This window comes from Rhinopithecus roxellana, chromosome 8 (assembly GCF_007565055.1).
Source record: "Rhinopithecus roxellana isolate Shanxi Qingling chromosome 8, ASM756505v1, whole genome shotgun sequence".
NCBI classification, from domain to species: domain Eukaryota; kingdom Metazoa; phylum Chordata; class Mammalia; order Primates; family Cercopithecidae; genus Rhinopithecus; species Rhinopithecus roxellana.
The window spans coordinates 73,980,628-73,987,367 of record NC_044556.1 but is presented as its reverse complement, the minus strand read 5'-3'; the positions used below and the strand labels follow the sequence as shown (position 1 = coordinate 73,987,367).

The window sequence follows — 6,740 nt, the reverse complement described above, 5'->3', positions numbered from 1 at the left end:
CAAAGGGTCCCAGAATGCAGACAAAGCTAGGTCAATGAGACATGGATTTAATTGTCTATATTTTGTTGACTGCACATTTTGCCTCTATAAATGCTGTTGTTGCCTCACTTACAGGGTGCAGCACTCTCTCCTGTGAATTTCTCACTGGATTAAGGAAGACAGTGTCTGAATCTCTAATCTCTGATAGGCCATACAGTCACCCACTGTAGGCCATAGTCCTCTAAGGGGTCCCAGTCTCTCAGTATTGTATTCACAAACCATGTGACTGCAATTTAGCCATAAAAGTGATCCTGACTTTTTCATGAGCACAGAGCAGTCTGTGTGAAGGGGTAAGCTGGATCAACTGGCTACATGTCCCAGTTAGCCTGGTATATGGTAGGTGTTCAAGGTTTGTTAAACTGAAGAAGAGGATTCTGTATGGCAGTTAGTAAACTGAGTGTGTTACACAGATTATCTCACTGATTCTTTATAAGAATCACATAAGGTAGTGATTAGCCTCCAAATTTCTCAGATGAGATCGAGACCTAGAAAGATTACCTAACTTGGCCATGGTCCTAAATAAACTGAGGTTGTCTACCACAAAGACTCCATCTTTCCACCATCCCAAGTTGCCTCACATGCTCCTAGTCAGACAGATCATCCTACATTCAAATGAATGTAGATAAAAATGTCTTGGCCAGGCGCGGCGGCTCAAGCCTGTAATCCCAGCACTTTGGGAGGTCAAGACGGGTGGATCACGAGGTCAGGAGATCGAGACCATCCTGGCTAACACAGTGAAACCCCGTCTCTACTAAAAAAATACAAAACAACAACAACAACAACAACAACAAAAAAAAAAAAACTACCCGGGCGAGGTGGGGGGTGCCTGTAGTCCCAGCTACTTGGGAGGCTGAGGCAGGAGAATGGTGTAAACCCAGGAGGCGGAGCTTGCAGTGAGCTGAGATCCGGCCACTGCACTCCAGCCTGGGCGACGGAGCGAGACTTCATCTCAACAACAACAACAACAACAACAACAACAACAAAAATGTCTCTGATATATTTTTTTCTTGAGTGAGGATTTAGAAAAAGTTCAGGTTTGTGCTCAAAAATACCTTTGTGAACAAATAGGAAGCAATAAAATGGGACTCTGTAGCCAATCCATGGTTGGTCATGTAATAATCGCCTTGGTAAATTTACAGATTCCTTTATTTGGACAAACAATTGTTTGACAATGGGAAGATACGCTCCCAACATGTAGTTGGCCTCACCAGAAGGTGAAAATTGAAGAAAAAATCATTCAAACACCCATATACTAGATCTTTCTCATTTAATCTTGAGGTTTCCATATTGAGAGGAGTGAAAGGAGATTTCTGTACCCTTTAGCCAAGATTGTCTGACACAAATCCCAGGAAGATGTTTTGAAAGAAGAATCCATCAGCCTTATGACTCAGTTCTCAGTAGCTTCTTCAGGATCTTTCTTTTAAAGTATCATTTTAAAGTCATGCATTATAGCACTAAAAAAGCTAAAAGAATGCTAAAATTGCACTACATTCAACCACGCCAGTAAGTACAGCTATTTCCATTTATTCCTATTCAGAACTTGTCCATTCAAAAACATAATTTTATATAATTTAAACCACAGTATAGGTACAATTTGATTGTTTAACCTAAAACTACACAATAAATATTTTTATATTACAAAATAAGCCTCAAATCTATCATTTTAATGGCTACATAATATAGTATTATAGTGCATGATATTGTCATTTATTTAACCATTCCTGCACTGTTCAAATTGTTTCCAATTTCTCAGTATTGTAAACAATGCTAAAATGAAGACTCTTCATGTATACAGCTTTTTCCTACTTTAAGATTATTTTCTTAGGTTATATTGCCAGAAGTACGATTATAGATTCAATTTGGTATACTATACTATAGAGTTTTTTATTCCAATTGATGTATTTCTTTCTAAAGATATCCTACTTTTATAATATTGCTGTTTTCTGAGTATATGTAAAACTTTCACCAAGATCTCACTGTTACTGTCACTGTGCAAAATTCCCATTTTGAAGCCCTAAACCCCAATATGATAGTATTTAGAAATGAGGCCTTTGGGAGGTAATTAGGTTGAGATGAGGTCATGAGGATTGGGTCCCTAGAATGGGATTAGTGCCCTTACTTCTAAAAACAAAAAAAAAAAAAAAAGAAAGACACCAAACAACTTGTTTCTCTGTCTCCAACATGTGAAGATACAATGAGCAGACAGCCATCTGCAAGCCAGCAAGAGAGCCCTCGCCAGAAACAGAATCTGCTGCCACCATGATCTTGGACTTCCAAGACTCCGGAACTGTGATAAGTGTCTGTTGTTTAAGTCACCTGGTCTATGGCATTTTATTACAGCAGCCTGAGCTGACTAATATGCATTATATTTTCTGTTTTCACATCTAGTTGGTATAAAACCTAACTCCCTTTTCATTATTTGACGAATCCATTTGAACTCTAATCACATATTTACCTATTAATTCAATTTATATATAACGTTTCAATGTCTCTATTTGTAAGTGCAATTGAAAGTTGACAGAAGATTCCGTGGGGATAAAATGAACAGTGGTACAGACTGGCCATTACAGATAGAGATAGTATGTGTTAGGTGGGGGAGCAGGAGTGGGACAAAGGATCTACCTTACATTTTCTTACCTTATTAATTCATCATTTTTGAGCATCTGCAATGTGGTAGATATTGTATTAGGTGCATAGAAACAGAACAGCAGAGAAACATGGGTTTCCTGCTCTCAGATACCTTATAATCTAGTGAGGGAATCAAATAAGAAAAAAAGGAAATTATAATACCATATCAGAAGTTTGTGTTGAAAATAAGTTCAGGGACTAAAGAAGCACAATGAGGGAGGGGCCAAATCAAATATTAATGGGGAAAGGAAGGCATTCAGTTAGAGGTGACATCAAAATGGAAATTGGGCAAGCTAAAGTTGGAAAGATGAAGAGGAAAGCAGGCTGTGGTGGCTTACACCTGGAATTTCACCTACTCAGGAGGCTGAGGTGGGAGGAACCCTTGAGCCCAGGAGTTTGAGACCAGCCTGAGCAACATAGCAAGACTCATCTCTAAAAACACATATACATACATACATACAACATAATAAATAAAACTAGCCAGGTGTGGTGGCACATGCCTGTAGTCCCCGCTACTAGGGAGGCTGAGGTGGGAGGCTTGAGTCCAGGAGTTTGAGGCTTCAGTGAGCCATGATCATGCCACTGCACTCAGACTGGGTGACAGGATGAGACACTATCTCTAAAAAAATAAGAAAGAAAGATGAAACAGGAGCATGGAAGAAGATGGGCTATAATGGGGCGACTGGAGAGAGTTCTAAGTAGAGGCGGATAACATGGGCAAATGCTCAGAAGCAAAAGAGAGCTAGCCTAAGCACAGAAAGGAATAGCATAATATGGCTTGCTAGAGCTTCCAGCAATCAAATATGGGTGAGATGATTCCCAGATCCTTTATCCCACTCTCGCCCCACAACCTCATGGATGCTATCTCTATCTGTAGAGGCCAAACTGCACCACTGTTCATTTTATCCCTGCATAGCAACCTCTGCCAATTTTCAATTGCACTTGCAAATGGAGAAATTGAAAACCTGTGTTGCTTCTGGGTTGATATGGAGTGATAAGCTGGGAGCATCTGACTGGGAATGTTTTTCTTTATGTGTTGGAACAGAAAAGAATCTGCATAGATAGGCAGCACACAACAAATCGCAAACCCAGCAGTGACTGTAAAAGCATGGTCTGTCTTGTGTCTCCACCCCAGGCAAGCCGGCTCAATTCATTTCTTCAGACATCACTCCGAAATTGCCAGAGTGGTTTCCCACTGACAGACTTCATCGCTGCACTGTACATCTCTTCACTACAAAGGGGGAGATGAGACAGAGACAAAAAGAGAAATGGATTTGCTGTGCTGGGGAAGTTAAGCACACACTGGGCTGGAATTTCATTTCCACTGAATTAGAAGCTCTGGCTCAGCACGGATGACAATGCTGCTTTAATAACACAAAATAAATAAAACATGGAAAAGGTTTTCCAGTTAGCTTTGGGGGACGTTCATGCACACATGCTTTGCCTCTCTCCTCTCTAGGAACATTGGACACTTTCTTAATGCCTTTGTGCTGCTTCAAAGCTGCAAAGATTGACCTTAGCCTTAAATAAAGTCTGAAAATGCTTGAATCCCTGGGGAAACAACCCCTGAAGCCTCAACAAATCCATCATTTTATCAAGTCCCAAGACCTGGGGAGAACAGACAACACATCAAGCTTATAGCAACTTGGGTTGGGTGATCCTTGGACACATCTGCTCTGTGATACTAGAGATGTGCCTGAGAGAGGACAGGTAAGTCCTGTCTGAGTAGCACTCTCCTGCTGGCCCATCACAGCTTCAGGAGCTCCTATGCAGGTCAAGGGTTGTTGTGGTGATGTGGGTTGGCAAAAATTACAATGTAATTTCTAATCCTGCCCTTTGCTCATTCCAGCCCCAGGGAAGTCACCATTTTTCAGGTGTTCTCACCTTATCTCATGCTCATTCCCCAACTAGCAAAGGGATTTTGAAAGGCATTGGAGAATACAGTGGCTTTCTGGGTTTTGGGTGTTATTTTTTTTTCTTTAACATAAGACATGTTTTAAGTACTGTATATGTGTTACTGATAGAAGGGTGTTTTTTGTTTTTTTGTTTTTTTGTTTTTTTGTTTTTGAGACGGAGTCTCACTCTGTCGCCGGGGCTGGAGTGCAGTGGCCGGATCTCAGCTCACTGCAAGCTCCGCCTCCCGGGTTCATGCCATTCTCCTGCCTCAGCCTCCCGAGTAGCTGGGACTACAGGCGCCCGCCACCTCGCCCGGCTAGTTTTTTGTATTTTTTAGTAGAGACGGGGTTTCACCATGTTAGCCAGGATGGTCTCGATCTCCTGACCTCGTGATCCGCCCGTCTCGGCCTCCCAAAGTGCTGGGATTACAGGCTGGAGCCACCGCGCCTGGCCTAGAAGGGTGTTTTGTGTAAGTTACTCCTTCCATAACAACTTCCACCAAGAGGTGGAAGTTATCACTTACCAACTTTGAGCCACTTCCTCTTTTAACCTTTTACTGACCTCATTTTCTCTTGATATGATTGACCAGGTATTTTGCTGTACTCAACAAGTCCTTTCTTTTTAATAGCACTATAACCCTTTCTTGAATTGATCCATTTACATGTCTAACTTTCCTACTAAACTATAAGCTGCTTGTGGCTGGTTGCATTTTCCAATGATGGCAGTGAAAGTATCTCCTATTATACATGTTATTCTACAGTGTGACCTGACACACCTTCCATTAAGAGATAGGATCTATGTCCTCTTCCTTGGACTCTAGCTGGTGACTTGCATGTAACCAATACAATGCAGTGGATGATTCTGTCTGACTTCTAAGAAAAAGTCAGAAAAGATTCTACAACTTTCTTACAGCTAGGACATCCTCCTTTGGAATCACATAGGAAGTTCAACTTCTGCAAGGCCACCATGCAGCAAGGAAGCCCAAGCACATATGAGGCCACATGAACACTGACAAACAGCCCCAGCTGATGTCCCAGCCACTGAGTTAATCTACTGCCAGAAATATGACTGCCAACTATACCTTCACATGGTGTTAGCTCTCAGCCATCTGGTCACCCTCAGCCTTGAGTTTTGTCAGCTGAGGCCACAGGCATTGTGAGGGAGAGCCACCCTATCCTCACCACACCCTCTCTGAATTCCTGATCCACAGAATCTGTGAGCAAAATTTATAAAGCGTGGCACTTTAAGGAGTGCTAGTTAACTAGTGCATCCTAGTTAACTAGGATACTACCAAGATAGATACTATACCATTTATGTTTGTATTCTTAAAGTAAAGGTTCAGTAAATGTTGATTGTATGAATGAATGCATATTGTTAAACAAACAAAAAAGCATGTGCAATCATGAACCCAGATGTTACATGTGCTAAGAGTAAACCTCACAACAAAGAACATCTTCTACAATGTTAAGTCTTAGGGGAACTGGGAATAAAAGCTAAAATATTATTAGAACTTATCAAACAAATCTGCCTACTGCTGGTCAGAAATAGGCCTTGCTTTAGGGTGATACATATTTGCAAGCTTCAAAATAATGTTCTTTGTTGATATTTAATAATTTATAGATTCCTCACTTTGCAGTTTATCTTATAGTTTCTTCAATTTGGGTTGGGATTGCAAAGGAGCAGAGTGAAATTCAGGTGTAATACATTTCTCATCTCTTTTGGATACATTCCCAGAGGTTCAGACTGAAATGACTCAAGGTCTTTTTCTATAAAATCAATTTTGAAACAGATGGTTAACTGTTTAGTATTCACTGATTGAACAATAAAAATATAAGTTTTCTTTTAAGGTGTGAGAGGGATAAAGGAAGAGAAGAAAGAAAGAGATCCAGTTAATTACATTAGTTTCTGTACACATTCCTGTGAAGTGATAAGAATTGAGGACGAAGAGAAACAAAAATGGAAAAAAAACACAACCACCACAAACATTGTTAGGACTACGGTTTTGTTTTGTTCTGTTTAAATTTTTTTTCTCATCCCCTCTACCCTGGGGTAGTTAGACACTGGAATGTATCTAGTGAGAATGGGCTAGGAGACGTTGTACTTGGGATTCTGAGTTGGACCACTGCTCCTATGTAAACTTCTGTAACTGGGGCTATGAATTCTGTGATGTTGGAGAA

At 40.7% G+C, this 6,740-nt stretch overlaps 1 long non-coding RNA gene across 1 annotated transcript; it reads left to right on the top strand.

Moving 5' to 3' along the window:
* Nucleotides 1-1,220: 1,220 nt before the first annotated feature.
* On the top strand, nucleotides 1,221-4,069 carry LOC104664173. Its single transcript, XR_748216.2, has 2 exons — nucleotides 1,221-1,542; nucleotides 3,803-4,069. It is a non-coding gene; the product is annotated as an uncharacterized LOC104664173 (long non-coding RNA).
* The last annotated feature ends 2,671 nt before the right edge of the window (nucleotides 4,070-6,740 follow it).